Source organism: Callithrix jacchus, chromosome 13 (assembly GCF_049354715.1).
Source record: "Callithrix jacchus isolate 240 chromosome 13, calJac240_pri, whole genome shotgun sequence".
Lineage (NCBI taxonomy): Eukaryota > Metazoa > Chordata > Mammalia > Primates > Cebidae > Callithrix > Callithrix jacchus.
In genome coordinates this window covers 28,283,721-28,300,246 of record NC_133514.1, presented here as the reverse complement: position 1 = coordinate 28,300,246, position 16,526 = coordinate 28,283,721, and the positions used below count along the sequence as shown (strand labels likewise).

The 16,526-nt window shown below is 35.3% G+C and overlaps 1 protein-coding gene across 6 annotated transcripts in view; it reads right to left on the bottom strand.

Annotated features, from left to right (window-relative positions):
• Positions 1–16,526, bottom strand: part of DLC1 (DLC1 Rho GTPase activating protein) — a 521,814-nt gene that overhangs the window by 421,062 nt on the left and 84,226 nt on the right. For 2 of the 6 annotated variants that reach the window (XM_035270216.3, XM_078347426.1), the window contains exons 1-2: positions 4,400–4,649; positions 3,299–3,366 (exon numbers count right to left, since the gene is read on the bottom strand). The exons of 1 other annotated variant lie outside the window; for it this stretch is intronic. The gene's annotated coding sequence lies outside the window, so the exon portion shown is untranslated. Of the gene's footprint in view, positions 1–3,298; positions 3,367–4,399; positions 4,650–5,246; positions 5,440–16,526 lie in introns of those variants that run through there. 3 more of the 6 variants (XM_035270217.3, XM_078347427.1, XM_078347424.1) reach the window with 2 other exon arrangements.

Here is a 16,526-nt window from a genome sequence, read left to right as displayed (position 1 = left end):
GTGCAATGGTGCAATTTTGGCTCACTGCAACCTCTGCCTCCCAGGTTCAAGTGATCTCCTGCCTCAGCCTCCTGAGCAGCTGGGATTACAGGTGCCTGCTATCACACCCAGCTAATTCTTTTTGTATTTTCAGTAGAGATGGGGTTTCACCATGTTGGACAAGCTGATCTTGAATTCCTGACCTCAGGTGATCTGACCGCCTTGGCCTCCCATATTCTTTCTTGATTAATTGACCTGTGCCTTTTCTTAAACAAAGACTTGTTGATTACATTGTATGCAGAACAGTTTGCACATAGCAAATCTCATCTGATGCTCAACATGACCTGGTAATCCCATACTTTAAAAAGCAGGAACTCAAAGTAGTTATGGGCTAAGAATCAAATCGCAGAGTGATAAGTGGTAAAGATGAAATCAAAGCCAATTTTCTGACTTTGCCCATTATTTTTTTTGGCTCACCACCCCATTTAAATTGTGGAAAATTCACCAGTGCTCTGTTTTCACTGGCCTCATGTAACTTTAAATTTCAAACTATTTCTGGATGCCTATACTTCCTTCTGGTGCTTAATAAACTTGAAATGTCATCTAATGAGAGTGTTGTTAACCTCTGGCCTCAGGCTCTGATGATTCTTTCCAACCTCTTATTTTCCTTCCCCTTTAAAAATTATTATTCTATTATTTCAGGATGTCTGGAAAATAAGAAAGAAGTCCAACTCCCACACATTTTCATTCCTCAACCCTGGTTTTCCTTTCTTTTTTTCATTCACTTTTCCCTCCATTCGTTTCACAAACATTTATTGACAAATAAGTGTTGATAATTCCTGACATGCTAGGTATTTTGCTAATTGCCGGGAATAAAAGAAACACTAATTGAATATCTAAGCTTGCTGTTTGATCTTCCTGCTTCTTTTCTATCTCTTTTCCATTAACAGGGCTGGTTTTCTCTTTGAATTATTTGAATTGCATTGCTAAAACACTTCGTTATTTCAAGCAAATACAGAAACAACCTTTTCACACATACAGTTGTCTTTTCAACCCGTTTATCTCAATTAATGAGCAAGTTCATATGCATGCTGTTTACATTATCTTTCGGCTTTTTTTTTTTTGCATTTGAATCCCTGTTTAATCTTTTAAAGTTCATTTATATACTCTATAATCCACTGAATCAAAATTAACAATCTTTTTAAACTAGGTCTCAAGATCCTAGTTTATTCACCATTATTCTGTTTAACTTCCTTAAAAATTAGCCCATTTATTTCTCAAAACTCTATAAACTATCAGTTTAAAGACAAAACAGAAACATGGAAGTAAACACTGTATTTCTCTATCACACCAAAGTCAATCAAGAGTCATGCTTTTCTGTAACTCTGTTTAGCCTGTGTTGTTTATGCAAGGGGCTTATCTTTTGTGAGGGGAAAGCAGGCCCAGTATTCACACTGCTTCCTTCAAATCTGTAAGTGTTCAGTGTTCCCTTGTCCTCTTCCATTTCTCATGTGCGATTCTTGACATGTCTATTTTGATAATAAAATCTCTGCTACAAATCTTGGTCATTGGGAACTTTGCCGTACTGTAATAGTTTTAAAGAATGATCCTCATTTTATAACACTGACATCACTCATTTTTCAAGAGGAAACAAATAAAAACAAAATACAAATTTCAAATGATCTATTTTAGACCTACTTTAAGCCTGTAAGACCTCAACCTCTATGAATAAGACTAAATCATCTCATAAGTATTTGTAGTGAGTTATACAGTATGGGTAGGTAGAGACAGAGACAGAAAAATTCTCTTTTTAAAATTATAATGTCCTTATGAAGAAGATGAAGTGATGTGCTTTTACTAGGCCTTCTAGGAATCATGCAGTCAACTATTAGGGCCACACCTTTACTGTACTTATTTCTCATTCCAATAATATAGAGTGTGGTGACATTGAAAGGAAGTGTTGAATAGTGTATCTTTTAAGTGGTAATAACATCAGGAAATTCAATCTGGTTCATAAAAATGGAAAAAAATGGATCATGACACATTATCTCTAAAGAAATGGCAGCTACTAGAAATGGAATGTGTTGCTTTTATGAGAAGGGGTCTTGTCTGAGAAGGTATACTGCTTCAGTGCACACATCAACAAATACCATCATATATGAAGTATGATGCAGATGAAATATCCAATGCTCCCATGATATACCACATTGCTCAAACATTTATTTATATATTGTTAAAATTCTGCATTCTACAACTAAATGACTTTGTATACAGCTTCGAGTAGATATACAAATAATTTAAGGAGTTGGAAACATGCTGGAGAAATGTAAATTTATTTTTTATTATGCCCATTTAGGCTTTTTATATATTTAGTGGAAAAAACTGTGTAGAACTGGAAATAAGCTACAGCAACAATGATTTAGGCTGGATAGAGGAAGGGATATTGGGAGCGGGTGCTATGAAATGGCCTCTGAAGGCCATTGGTCAGGATAGTTTTATTATGATCACTTGAGTACAAGGTTATAAATTAGACAAGCTCTTTTCTAGCTGTATATTTAGAGAAACACCAGATTAAAATTAATATAATTATTAGCATATGGATTGATTTTCTTGGCATAGACATCAAATAAATAAAACCTTCATAAAGCAGGTGACTAAAGTGTTTGTTGAAGGCATATTAATTTGATTTTTTAAGTTATGATTTGTTTTCCCATATAAGTAATACTGGTGACAGCTTTAAGCCTTTATTAAAAAAAATAAGAGGAACTCTTCGGGAATCTTTGTTCATTGAAGTACGGAAAATAAAAAAATAAAATAAATAAGAGGAACTCCAATTTTCTGTCTAAAAAGCAGATTTCTACTGGACATGTTTATACTTCATTATGCATAATTATTATTGGAGAGCAGGGTGATGGGGTAAAAGATATCTGAATTATGAATCAGGGCACTGTGGTTCTGCTGTCATCTCTTCTGCTAGCTAGAGGTGTGACCTTGGAGAGGTCACTTTTAAATCTCATTTCTCAGCTTCTTGTAGGCAACCTCAAGACAGTGGTAGAGGAGGCAATCTCTTATGTTCTTTCCTTCCCTGAAATTCCATTTGGAGTTTTAAATTAAATCATCATTTAGATAAGTCAGTATTTTATCTTTCACATATATAAAAAGCAGATTCTTTTTCTCATATTTAAAAAGTTTTCACATAAGTTGTCAGTGAATAGTTAAAATGTATCAATGTATGTTATTTTAGCATAAAATTTGACAATAGCTAATACAGCAGATAATCACCTTGTAGTATATAAAAACTTAAAATGAAAATACTTACTTGGTTTCTTAAGCTCCAACTGTCAAAATAGCTCTCCATCTTTCACTTAGTATTTTTTTTGTGTTCATCTAATAGATTTGAAAAGGTACATGAATATTTATTCTCTTTAACATTTTATTTCTATAAAATAATGATTTTTATTATATTCAGAAATACAACAATATCTTGTGCATTATAAGTCCATATTTCTTCAGTCATTACTAAACTTTTTCCTAATATATTATACATTTAAACATTTAAGATTACCTTAAAGAGACTACAGTCAAGTGGAAATGTAATTTTACGATTACATAAAGTAAGGACACAGTTTCCATATGACTGAGTGATTTCTGGCTGCCTTAAAAGAGTTATAATGAGTGTCAGTGTCATTGAGATTGACTTCAGTTATTCAAAATATTACATAAAATGTGATCTGAGCAGTGAATCCAGGAAAATTAATATAAACTAAATTCAATTCTGACATTTAAATTTTTAAAACTCAGACTACATACTAGTTAGGACAGAAATAATTCCTGAAATTTCATGTGTTTACTTTTTTTTTTTTTTAATAATGAACCATTTAAGCTGTACAGGAGAAGCTTGACATATGCTTGAAACTGATTTGGGGAAATAATAAGAAATTCAATTTTCATAGTTTTAAATAATACACAAAATACTCTTTGGAGGACTGATTATTAAGCAAAAGTCACTGGGGTGCTTTCTACTTTCCCTGTTGGCAACGGAAGGTAGGGGAGGAATTCATTTACACCTCACACTGATGTGTGAGAAAATGTATTTGTTTCACGTTATGCCATGAAATAGGAAAACTGGTCTGATAGCTCAATTAATAAATAAGTTAAAAATAAAAAGGGATCAAAATAAAATCTTACTTTACAGAGGAAAAGAGTTAAATCTATATGGAGCCTATTTTAGAACTGACAGTTTGCTAAAACGATTTGACTCACAGTTTTCTACTTTCAAACATTTTCCACTTTTGATTTTATGGCTGTGCTCTAAAACCTAGGAAGTCACCAACTTAGTGCAAGATGCTAACATTTATCTCAATCTTTCTGCCTCTTCAAAGAACGCCTCAAAGCATAAAGATAGTCCATAGCGTCTTACCTAGACAACGAGGAGCTGAAACGCCAAGGCATGACACTGCTCAACACTCAGGCTAGGAAAGAAGTCCGTCCCCGTTAGTTTCTCCAAAATCTAAGTTCCCATTTCGTGGTTGAGATCATGGCTCTATTCTGAGCAGTTTCACGCAGTGTGTGATTCTAACAAAAACACCCTCTGCAGCTGGAGGGAGCCTTAGCTAAGGCAGGATCCTGTCAAGGCATTCCTAGTGACTTCTGTCTACTAAATTCAGACTGAGGTTTTGCAAAAGGGGCCTCCACAACCAGGCCCAGATTGCCTGGAAAGTATTTCCTGCCTCTGAGGAGTGTGCATGCGAGAAAGGCTGTAGGAAGAGGGGAGGAGGGGAGAGCCCAGCCGCCTGGGCGTTTTAGGAGTTCTGATTTTACACAGAACTCAAGTGAGTTTTGTCAAAGCTCTTGAGGTGATTAGCTGGAGAGTCATAAAGTCCTAGAGCTTTTTCTATCCCACACTGCTTATGAAAAAAAAAAAAAGAAAGAAAACATAGTTCTCTCTCCATCCACAACCTTTCCACTATATTAAATGTATATGCACAGCTTAATCAAAATGCCTTTGCTCGCTCTCATTTCAAAAGATCTTTTAAGAGAGCAAGATGAATTTAGCCTTAATACCACAATTCTTCTAAATTGTAAAACCTTTTTTGAACATGACTTAAAACTGGAAATGCTGCAGCTTTTCATTCTGTCCCGGAGACCATCTGTAAGTAAAATCTCAAGCATCCAGTTAATAGAATGATTTCTTCCAATCTCTCTGATCACAAGAATCCTTCATAGAATTAAAATAATTTGTGTTATGGCAAATGCAGCAGCATTACCTCTAGTCAGAATCCTCCAGTTACAAAAATCCAGTGCTGGAGCAGAAGACAGACTCCATCTTGATCATATTAGAGTCTTGCTGACATTAAACACTTACAACTGCTTCCATCTATCATGGCAGCGTTCCTGAATCACATCTCTAAAGCTGCTCATGGTATCTGCATCCTTCGTCCGTCACAAATTTTGTGAACTATCATCTGTTTATCTTTTCTGCTTTCTTGTGCCTCCCCTGAATGACTTCCTTCTAGCTGCTCCAGGCTGGGAACTTGGACTACCATTTGGTTTTGATTAAAACCAGACAGCCAACTCTGGAGAATTTAGGGAATAAGCTAATGGAAACTGCAAGTATGGCTTTAATTAGTGCATCAATTAATAATAGAGGTTAGCTCTTCTTATAATAAGATGTCACAAATACAAATGCAGAGGAAGCTGAAGTCGTTTCAGGAAAGAAGTTACACCAGTTTTCCTTCCTTTATGACCCAGAATCCTCTTTAGAGAATGTGGAAGGAAAGAAGAGGGAGGTGGCCTTGGGACAGCCAGGCTGTGGAGAGGCCAGTGGAGCAGCTTCATTGTTTATACCAGGGAAGCAGGAAACAGCATCTCTGACTTTAATTATCTTGCTTGGTCAAAATTGCTCAGTAATGTCTCCCTTCTATTTTATTTACAATCAATGGATTCTGCTGCTATTTATGACTCAAGCATATTTTTTTTTTGGTGACTGATGATCAGATTAATCTAATTATTGGATCTATGTGCTTCTTGCAAATTTCTAGAGGCTTTCAATAATAATAATAAGTGCAAGAATAATTTCAATTTGATGAGATAAAATGAACAACATATAAACAGGTACAAGACATTTTAAACTTTTTGCCCTAAGATCCATTCTGTTCTCTGAAATTGTAAGTAGTTTCCATTGTTCACGGTTACTCTCCATCCCTGTATGTCACACGGGCCATCTTGTAGTACTTTCTGATAGTATTAGGTAGGTGATAACTCAAAGATGCGCAACATTCTAACTACTATTTCTTTCCTTATTAGATAACTAAAATCTCTCAAAGTTAGTGCAAATCATGAACCGTATTTGACACATGTTAAATGGCAAGAATGACTTCTACTGTGCATGAGTTTGAAGATGAGAAGTAGTCAAATGAAAAAATTGGGTCAGAATCAGTTTTAAAAGTTTAGATCAAAGTCTTATTGACTAAACACATGAGCATTTAGGTTTCTTTAATTTATACCAAGAAGGAATTATATTCTTCCATAACTCCTTTAAAAAGTGTTCATATTTATATTTGAAGTATTTCTGCTGACACTATGCCTAATCGTTCCAACAATTTTGTGTGTATTCTTATGTTTTATTTTACAAATAAAGTATTGAGAAGTAATTTTCTCACAATCAAATGATAGGAAGTGGCCAAGTCTACACTAGAACTCAGATCTTCTAACTCCAAGCGTTGTGCTTTAATTTTTCTTCCATAAACTACCTCCCTTAACTTCCACTTAATTTCTGTATGAAATTGGGAAGATTTCTTAAACTCCATGAGTTTCTTATACCTTTTTAATAATAGAGACAATTTCACATAACTTATAGATTAGAAAGCAGGGTGAAATTTATATACATAAATAAATATTTATGTATTTATATTTATTTCCCTAAGAAAAACACCGGGGAAGAAAGGAATAAAAATTAATGCCATTGCCTTTCCTAATTACCTTGTATATCTCTATCTCAAATGATCTCTGCCTTTACACTGATATACGGTGGTTGCTCAACATTATATCAGCACTGTGCTAATTCTTGGCTAGATTTTACTCACGAATGCTGTACCCCGCCCCATATGATTTAGTTTTGTTTCTATATATAGTGGCTGGAGAAAACAACAAAACTCTGTTCACAAATGCCTTTCAGATATCTAGATACTCTTATTAGTAAGTTTCTCATAAACATACCCGTTTCTAAACAAAAAATACATTACGTTTTCTTCTATTAATAGAAGGATTACTTCCCAAATCTTTAATTACTTATATTTATTTTTCATTGTTCACTTGCTTGATTCCAAACAAATCTCAGATCTTATAGTCTTATAAAGGCTTTACCAAATATGAGTATAAATATAAATAGTGAGAAAACTTCCTAAGTATTTAATATTGTGCCAGGAACATTGAAGGAGTTCAAAATATTTGTCCCCTTCTTTCTACATGCAAATCTAAATACCAATTTCCTTAAATGTTTGACAATTACTTTGTGCTAGATCAACTAATCAAAGAAGAGGATAGAGACAGTTAAGTACTTGAAAACAAAGTATCAGGAAAGGAGTCTGCTCCAAAACTAACAGCCTTGGGATCTGCGTGAGTTACCTAACCCAGTAAGGATATCTTGCCTTCCATAACTAAGAATTGTCACAATCCAAAAAGCTAGTCCATATAAAGCCATTAGCTAGAATTATTTTTAACACTTAAATTAGTGTCTTTTTTATGTTTACATCTCTCTTTCAGATATTTTTAGAATCTTCTCTCTCTCTCTTCTATTGAACTCCAAGTTAAATGTATACGTGGGAAACAGTTATATTGGTGAAACAATTATGTACTCTGTGCAAAGAAAATAATAGCAGAAGGAGGATTAAATGTTTTTTACAGCTCACTTTCCTTTTTTTTTTTGAGGCAGAGTCTATCTCTGGCCCAGGCTAGAGTAGAGTGGCACAGTCTCAGCTCATTGCAACCTCTGTCTCCTAGGTTTAAGCAAATCTCCTGCCTTAGCCTCCTGACTGGCTGGGATTACAGGTGCACACCACTTAACTTGGTTAATTTTTGTATTTTTAGTAGAGACAGGATTTCATCATGTTGGCCAGGCTGTTCTTGAACTCCTGACCTCAAGTGATCTGCCTCCCAAAGTTCTGGGATTAGAGGTGTGAGCCACCATGCCTGACCCAAAGATTACTTTTCTACCCGTGTACTTTTACCTAACAATAAACATTAATTATGATTACTTACCTAGTCATTCCTCAGTCATTTTCAGGAATATTGAATCTGGACTTCTTTACAGAATTCAATGCCTTTAATGTAGTTCAGTAACACTTTGTGTAAAGCAAGATCTATTCTTTGAAAATAGTATTTTGGCCAGGCGCGGTGGCTCATGCCTGTAATCCCAGCACTTTGGGAGGCCGAGGCGGGTGGATCACAAGGTCAAGAAATCGAGACCATCCTGGTCAACATGGTGAAACCCCGTCTCTACTAAAAATACAAAAAAAAAAAAAAAAATAGCTGCGCATAGTGGCGCGTGCCTGTAATCCCAGCTACTTAGGAGGCTGAGGCAGGAGAATTGCCTGAATCCAGGAGGCAGAGGTTGTGGTGAGCCGAGATCGCGCCATTGCACTCCAGCCTGGGTAACAAGAGCGAAACTCCGTCTCAAAAAAAAAAAGTATTTTACTCTTTTATAAAATAAGTAGCAACATCATTAATTCAGTACCCACAATTGATATCTGTGATATGATGAGTAGAAGTCAGCTTTTATCTTTCGTATTTTTGTTAGTGAATAGGTTTATAGTAGTAAGGAACCTGAAATTATACAAAAAGAGAATAAATACCTTTAAACTATGTTGAAGTATCCACATGTACATGATTAGTGTTAAAAATGTAAGAACACTTTGTCCATGAAAATTATCCCTCTAAAAATCTCTACTTAACAATTTGCTTGTAATTTATTGAAATTACAATAATATATGGAAGCAATAAACTTAGAATTTATCAGAATTTCTAATTTATCTTTTTCAGTAAGTTTTACATGTCTTTTCTTTAAATAAGTTCACTTTGATAGACATATCCAGAGCAAAAAAAAAAGTTCACTTTGATAGACACATCCAGAGCAAAAATATAATTTTATAGTTTATATTCAATCATCATCATGTGCATTATTAGTGTTTTGATCAACTTTGTCAAAATTTTGACACCCCAATTTGGTAACCATGTAGCATTTGCCTGGAAGAACTCTTAAAAGGAACATATTTAAGTTTGGTGTTAAATGATCAAAAGTAGCAAAATCATATACGCTCTCCAAAAGCAACGATTCCTGCTTCTTGGACTACTGATGTTCATTATCCTCCTTCACTGAAAATTATTACCATCTATAAATAGATATGAAGACAAAGGTATATTGATGTTTCAAATGGCTTTGAAAAAAATAAATATAATAAATAATAACAAAAATATATATTGAAACAGACAGGCAGATGTATATGTCTTAGAAGTTAATGAGTCTGCTTGCCTGTCCCATAGGGCTAGGATACCCTCAGAAACAAAGATTCCAAGCCATGTAAGCATTTGTTTAGAGAGGTCTGTGTGTGCCCTGCCCATAGAGCCTGAGGCTCTTCCTCTGTCAAAGCTTCCTTTTTATGTTAATCCTTAAGCTGAATTCACCATGTGCCACCCTCTACTCACCACCCTTATTATATTACACCATAATATTCTCTGAAATCCTCATTTCATGGCCAAAAAATGGGTCCAGATATCTTTAGTCTGTTCAAGAAATATTCCCATCTCTTGCCTGATTGTCCAGCCCTTGAGTGATAGACTGGATAAGGAAAATGTGGTCCATATACACTGTGGAATACCCTGCAGCCATAAAAAGGAACAAGATCATGTCCATTGCAGGGATATGGATGGAACTGGAAGTCATCATCCTCAGAAAACTAACACAGAAACAGAAAACCAAACCCTGCATGTTCTTACTCATAAGTGGGAGCTGAAAAATAATACATGGAGACAGGGAGGGGAACATCACACACTGAGGCCTGTTGGAGGGGCTGTGAGAGGGAGAGCATGATAAATAGCTAATGCATTTGGGGCTTAATACCTAGGCGATGGGTAGATAGGTGTGGCAAACCACCTTGGCACACATTTACCTATGAAACAAACCTGCACCTTCTGCACATGTATCCCAGAACTATAATTAAATTAAATTAAATTAAATTAAATTAAATTAAAAAGCTTCCTCTTCGTGGTTGGCTTAGATCCCACAGTGTTCAGCTTCTTTTATAGCTCTTCAAATGGGGCCACACATTCTCTCCTACACCCTCTGCTCCCCTGGGAAAGAAGGTGCACTGCCTTTCTTCAGTCCCCTCAAAATATGTCCAGATTCCTTCTCCTCAGTAAAAGCTCTGCTCTGGTTAAATCTCTGCCTTTTGAGATTCATTATAACTAGTTCCTCACCCCATACACCACAATGTAGCACTGCACAACATTCTCAGCCCACCATTTGGGAGAGGGAGGCAATTATGAAGTATGACAAAGGCTCATGTCCTTGAAACAATATTTGTTCCAAGTTCTGTTAAAGTAGAAATATATCTTCTCTCTTTTCCTTTCAAATGGAACCATTAGAGAACCTCAGTATACATTCCAAGTGTACATGCTTAATATTGATCCACACATGGAAGTGCTATTGTGTATTTACTATGTGCATAGCACCATTCTATGTGTATTTGTCAATTCAATACTTACATTCAATATGTGTAATAAAAGAGCTGCACCTTCTTTTTTTCCCAGGTGAGGCTCTCAAATGGTTCCATTTGAAAGGAAAGATGGAAAAAGGTATATCTGTACTTTAACAGAAATTGGAATAAATATTTTTTCAAGGATACATGCCTTTGTCAGAACATTCTACCTACTACTTCCACCCCCTCCAAAAGTTGGGATGGGACTGTGGCCTCATGCTTTGCAGTAGGGGATGTGATAAGAAGCTGGTGAGAGTGAATTTCAAAGGGCAGAGATTTAACCAGAAAAGAGCTTTTACAAAGGAGAAGAAATCTGGGACGCCTCATTAAACACAACCTTACAAACGGTGGAACAACTTTGCCCTCATGTAGCTTAAATGGGGGGTAAGGAATTGGCAAGAATAAACATAAGGCTGGGTGTGGTGGCTCAGGCCTGTGGGTAGTCCCAGCACTTTGGGAGGTGGAGGTGGGCAGATTACTTGATGTCAGGAGTTCAAGATCACCCTATACAATATGGTGAAACCCTGTCTCTACTAAAAATACAAAAATTAGCTGAGCATGGTAGTGGGTGCCTGTAATCCCAGCTATCTGAGAGGCTGAGGCAGGAGAATTGCTTGAACCCGGGAGGCGGAGGTCGAAGTGAGCCAAGATTGTGCCATTGCATGCCAGCCTGGGCAACAAGAACAAAATCCTGTCTCAAAGAAAACAACAACAACAAGAATAAACATAATAATCAGTAAATTATCTAATATATGGATAATTGCTAGTGAAAACAGAAAATGCAGAGCATGGTAAGCAGGGTGTGGAATGAGGATTGAGGGGCAATCATGTGATATAATTAAATAAGAAACACCAGGGTAAGCCTCACTGCAGGAGTGGCTTATCACTAAATACTTAAGAAAAGGTGAGGGAGATGATCATATAGATATCTGAGGTCACAGAGTTCCAGACAGAGTGAACAGATAGTGTGTAGTCCTAGGAAGAGTGTGCCTGGCAATTATCAGAAATAGCAAGGGAATTAACGTGGCTTGAATGGAAGGAGAGAGGGAGAAAACTAGAAAAAGAGCTAAAGTTGCTGAGGAAGAGGTTAGGCAGTGTCTTGTAAGTAAGTACTTTCAGTTTGATTCAGTGAAAAGTAGAGACCTGGAAAGGTTTTGATCAGACATGTGGCAAGATCTACTTTACATTTGAATAAAATCATTTGAAAGGAACTAAGAGCCAAAGCAGGGAGACAAGGTCACTACGGTAATCCAGGTGAAAGATGATGGATAGTGGTTCAGATGAAGGTAATGAGAAAGATCAGGTTTGAAGTTGTTGTTGTAGTTCATGCCACTAAGATTTTTTTGAAGAATTAAATTTGCCATATAAGAAGAAAAGAAGAGTCAAAAAGCTTTTTGAGCAACTGAAAGATGGAGTTGTCATCAATTGAAAAGGGAAATCCAAGAGATAAAGCAAGTCTTGTGAGATACGGTTTGGAATTTTAGTGTTGGGGGTACTATATTTGAGATGCCTATAAGACATTTCTAAGCTAAGTGTTAAATGGGCAGTTGGATATATCAATTCAAGTTTGGAAGAGATCTGGGCTAGAGAAATAAATTTGGGAATCTTGAACATATTTGAAATTTAATGCCCAAAACTAGATGAGATTGACAAGAGAGGGTGTGTAAATAAAATAAGAGGACAAATACCTAATTGACCTTCAGACTGAAGAAAGCAGAGGTCACTGTTGATAATTAAAAGAACAAGTTCAAAGAATGATGTGGTAAAACCTGTTAGCATGGTTTAGAAGAAAGTTAGCATGGAGTAGAAGAAAGTTAGCATGGTTTAGAAGAAAGTTAGCATGGTTTAGAAGAAAGTTAGCATGGTTTAGAAGAAAGTTAGCATGGGTTAGAAGAAAGTTAGTTAGCATGGTTTAGAAGAAAGTTAGTTAGCATGGTTTAGAAGAAAGTTAGCATGGTTTAGAAGAAAGTTAGCATGGTTTAGAAGAAAATTGAAAGCCAAGATTGGAGATACATATGAAGTGAGCTCTTGAAGAGTTTACTACAAAAGAGAGAAAACACTTGGTGTGGTAACTATCTGGGACCATGAGATGCTTTTATTAGGATGGAAGAATTACAGTATATTTGCAATTTTTTTGTTCTGTTCTATTTTTTAAATTAATGTGGCATCTTTTCAAGGGGAGAGGAGAGTATAGAAATGTCGAAGTATATTCTTAAGTCGGAGAGAGGATGGGATCTAGTTTAAAGGGACTGATTTCAGATAGGAGTATGATGCACACGAAAATTTTAGTGAATATTATATATCATGATTCAGTCACTCAGCTAATCTCAGCTAGCCACCATCACAGTTGTCACCTATTCTATTTATTATTATTATTATAATTGTTATTGAGACAGGGTCTCACTGTGTTGCCCAGGCTGGAGTGTAGTGGCATAATCTGGGCTCACTGCTACCTACGCCTCCTGGGTTCAAGCGATTCTCCTGGCTCAGTCACCCGAGTAGCTGGGATTACAGGCATCCACCACCATGCCCAGCTAATTTTTGTATTTTTAGTAGAGATGGGGTATTGCATCTTGGCCAGGCTGGTCTCCAACTGCTGACCTCAAGTGGTCTGCCCACCTTGGCCTCCCAAAGTGCTGGTATTACAGGCATGGGCCACCAAATCCAGCCACTTATTCTTTTTTTTTTTTTTTTTTTTGAGATGGAGTCTTAATTTGTCACCAGGCTGGAGTGCAGTGGTGCCACCTCGGCTCACTGCAGCCTCTGCCTCCCAGGGTCAAGTGATTCTCTCTTCTCAGCCTCCCGAGTAGCTGGGACTACAGGTACACACCACCATGCCCAGCTAATTTTTTTGTTTTTTGTAGAGATGAGGTTTCACCATGTCTGCTAGGATGGTCTTGATCTCCTGACCTTGTGATCTGCCTTCTTTTTGACTTTCAACAGTGCTGGGATTATAGGCGTGAGCCACCACACCCAGCCTACCTATTCTATTTAAACAGATTTCTTTTTGTTTTTCTTAGCCATATATTTAAAAATATGTAGCCATAATAGTCTATTGGTTAGATGATATCTATGAAACAAAACAAAAAAGAATTTTGCAAATGCTCATCTGCATGGTTTTTTATCTAATACCAGCTCCTGTATTTCTCTGAATGAAACATGATATATCCAGGTGCAAAAGATTTCCATCTCTTAAAGTTGCAAAGAAAGGCATTGTTTTCACATACTCTCATTTTCAGATAGTATGTATTTGCTATTGTTTCTATCTCTGAGCTCTTTTGCTAGTTTCTTCACTTTCATTTTTTCAATTAATCTCTTAGTTCTTCCAGACTTGAGTTGCTTTTGACATTTCTCTTATGTATTTTGACAGCTTTATTGAGAGTTAACTGACACAATGAACTGTAAATATTTAAAATGAACAATTTAATTGCTTTTGGCAAATTTGTATGCCTGTGTATCATTGCGACAAACAAAATAATGAACATAGCCATCATCATTGAGTTTCGTCCTGCCTTTTTGCCATCTCTCCCTCTTGCTCCTTTCTCCCTTCTGCTCCCAAGACAACCACTGATCTGTTTTCTGACACTGCAGATTGGTTTACATTTTCTAGAAGTTTATGTGTATGAAATAATATGTATGTACCTTTTGTGGCTTCTTTCATTTAGCATAATTATTTTGAGATCCATCCATGTTGTTGCATGTATCCTTTTTAGTGCTGATTAGTATTTCATTGTAGGAATATATCACAATTTGTTAATTCACTAATCTGGTGATGGACATTTGTGGCAATAACATTGGGACAATGTTATTTGGTCATTACAAATTAAGCTGCTATGAATATTCATGTACAAGTCATCATATGTATACATTCTTTAGTTTCCTTGTGTAAATACTTAGTAGTAAGTTGTAGGAACATTTGGTAGGCATATTTTGATCTTTTTCAGAAACTGTCTACTGTTTTTTAAGGTAGATATGCCATTGTATATTACCACCAACAATTTCTAAGAATTTTTGTTGTTACACTTGCATGCCAACAGTTGGTGTGATGAATCTTTTTAGTTTTAGTCATTCTAATAGATGTGTGGTCATTTCTCATTGCATTTTTAACTTGCATTTCCTAATGATTAATACTGTTGAGAATCTTCACATGCTTATTTGTCATCAGCGTATCTTTGATAAAGTGTCTGTTCATGTCTTTTCTCTGTTTTCCAAAATTGGTTTGTTGGTTTCCTTATTATTGAGTTATGGGAGATCATATATTCTACATACAAGCTCTTTATCATATAGGTGATTTGCAGATATTTCTTCCAGTCTTGCTTGTCTTTCCATTTTCTTTTGAAAGTACCTTTAAAGAGTAGAAGTTTTTAATCTTGATAAATGAAATAACTATCAACTACTTTTTTCTTTAATGAATCATGTTTCTGGTCTCATAACAAAAAGATACTTCCCTAATCTAAGATCACAAAGATTTCTCCTCCACTATATGCCAGAAATTTTTTAGTTCTAGGTTTTATACCTGGGTTCTATGACATATTTAGAGTTATTTTTTTATATGATGAGAATATGGATCAAAGATTTTTCCCTTTAAATATAGACATCCAGTTGTTCCAGAACCATTTGTGACAATTCTTTCCCATGGAATTTTCTTTGCACCTTTAACAAAAATCAATTGACCAAGTATGTGTGGTTTTATTTCTAAACTCTTTAGTTCATTCTGTGAATCTATTTGTATATCTCATACAATACCACACTGTGTTAACTATTATAGCTTTACAATAAGTTTTACACCAAATATTATAAGTATTACAACTTTATTCTTCCTTTTAAAAGTAGCTTTGGATAATCTAGGGCCATTGTAATTCTGTATGAAGTTAAGAATCAGCTTGTCTATTTCTATAAAAAAGGCTGTTGGGATTTTGATCAATCTGTTATTTGGATCAATTGGGGGAAAATTGACATCTTGGTAATATTGAGTCTTCTATTCCATGAGCATAATACATTTTCTTTTATTTAGTTTTCTAGTTTCTCAGTAATGTTTCCTGCGATTCACTGTATAATATTGTATATTCTTTGTCAGAATTATCTCTAGTACTTTGTATTTTGAAGGCTATTGTAAATGGTATTTTTTAAAAATCCACCTCTAAATGCTTATTCTATTGTATAGAAATATAGTTCATTTTTAAATGTTGACTAGTATGCTGCAGACTTGCAAAACTCACTAATTAGTTACAGTAGCTTTTCAAAGATCCCTAAGATTTTCTACATAGGTGATCATATTGCATATAAACAGACAGTTTTATTTTTGCTATAATTTAGAGTCTTTAAAAAAATTTATTGACTTTTTGTTGTTGCTTTATTCCATAGAATACAGTCTACATTACAATGTTGAACAACAGTTTTTGTAACAAATAATTATTAGACCCCAAATGTTGGTGATGTTGAAATTGAGAAATCCTGCTGTATTCCTAATATGCTAAGAATTTTTATCAGGAAAATATATAAAAATTTCAAACATGCTTTTCTCAATATGATTTTTTCTCTTTTAGTTAGCATGAAGCCTTTTTGTCTTTTTTGTTTGTTAATATGGCAAATTTCACTGATTAATCTTTGAATGTTAGATAAATCTTGCATTCCTGGGATAAACTGTCCATTGTTATAAAAAATTATCTTTTATATATTATTGAACTTAATTTGCTAAAGTTAAAAAAACTATGTATGTTCAAAGGGGATAACTTTTGTTTTATTGTTCTCTTCAGTATTGATTTCTAATTAACATCTATTATGGTTGGAGAA